Source organism: Chrysochloris asiatica, unplaced genomic scaffold (genome assembly GCF_000296735.1).
Source record: "Chrysochloris asiatica unplaced genomic scaffold, ChrAsi1.0 scaffold00280, whole genome shotgun sequence".
Classification (NCBI taxonomy): domain Eukaryota; kingdom Metazoa; phylum Chordata; class Mammalia; order Afrosoricida; family Chrysochloridae; genus Chrysochloris; species Chrysochloris asiatica.
In genome coordinates this window covers 3300654-3301990 of record NW_006408798.1, presented here as the reverse complement: position 1 = coordinate 3301990, position 1337 = coordinate 3300654, and the positions used below count along the sequence as shown (strand labels likewise).

Below are 1337 nucleotides of genomic sequence, written 5' to 3'. Positions count from 1 at the left end.
GACAATTTTGTATCTCTGGAGATAATTATCATCATAATATGATTCTCTCTAATAGACTGCTATTGTTAAGTGCTGGTTGAGTCAGTTCCAACTCATAGCAACACTGTTTAATGTTACTGAGGACGGGCTGGTGAGTTTGAACCACCAACCTTGAGGTTCTAACCGGCCTTGCCGTCTAGTGTGTATCTTTCAGCATCATACCAGGACTCTAATAGGCTAATTTCCTCTTATATATCAGCAAGGATAAAGCTTCAAAACAGTGTATCTTGTCTAAATATGAAAAATACATGTTAGCAACTAGAGCAAAAAGATTGGCGTGAAAGCAAAAATCCTTTAAGAAGTCCATAGAAAAGAAAATCCTAATTTGAAATACAGAAAATAGAAGTCACCTCTTTCATTCAGTTCCAGGTGCAGACATTAATACAATCTGCCTTATCCTTTCCATAGGCAGTTTCTATACTATTACGGTTTTAGAAACACAATGTGCAGAACTTCACAAACTAGTACTCACCTGGTCTGCTTCTCAAAATTAGATGCATTAACCTCAAACACTTTCTCAGTATCCCATTTCTGTTGGATTTCTTCTTCAATCTTCTTCAAAAAGTCTACTTTGGCTGTACCTTTTCTTTCCTATTGGACACAAGAGACAGAATAATTTGCTCTACACTTCAGTGGCCTTCTTTTAAAGAAAGGAGTTAAAAAAAACAAAAAAGGAATTGGGTTCACATAGAACTGAAATGCTCACACAGAATTTGTTACATAATTTTCTTGGAAGTTGAAATGAATAAGATTAAAAATTAGAGTTAACATCACCTGCCCTGCCCACTTCAATCAAAGAGATGGCTAAAGGATTACTTCTTGTTGTTAAGTACTGTCCAGTCAATTATGCCCGTATAGGGATTCCAAGAAGTGGTTGGTGGGTCTGAATCACCAACCTGGTGGATAGCAGTCCAGCATTTATCCTACAGTGCCACACAATGACTCTGGAACTACCTAGATATGTAAAAAGTTTTAAATACTGTTTTAAAATTACATACACTAATATAACTGCCATCAAATGTCATATTTAAAATATATGAAAATTTAGAAACACATAGGGTGGAATAGTCCCTGCATGCCCAAATATAATTTTGCCCCACCCAAAAGGCCGTGGAGGCTCCTTACATAGACGTTACTATCAAAGAACATTAGTCATCTAAGGTGGTGAAAAAAACTTCTTTCCAAATGGTTAACAGACTATAAATCTGAAACTAAAATGTTACAGAAAATGGCAAGCATGTGTCTAGTAGATAGATTGGAGCTACCTCCAACATTGGGGGTCACCCATCAAGCCACAC

General features: G+C 36.6%; 1 protein-coding gene across 2 annotated transcripts in view; it reads right to left on the bottom strand.

Moving 5' to 3' along the window:
* LARS (leucyl-tRNA synthetase) overlaps positions 1 to 624 on the bottom strand; it is a 64696-nt gene extending 64072 nt beyond the window's left edge. For both annotated transcript variants that reach the window (XM_006874511.1, XM_006874512.1), the window contains exon 1: positions 512 to 624. The gene's annotated coding sequence lies outside the window, so the exon portion shown is untranslated. The remainder of the gene's footprint in view (positions 1 to 511) is intronic.
* Positions 625 to 1337: the final 713 nt, after the last annotated feature.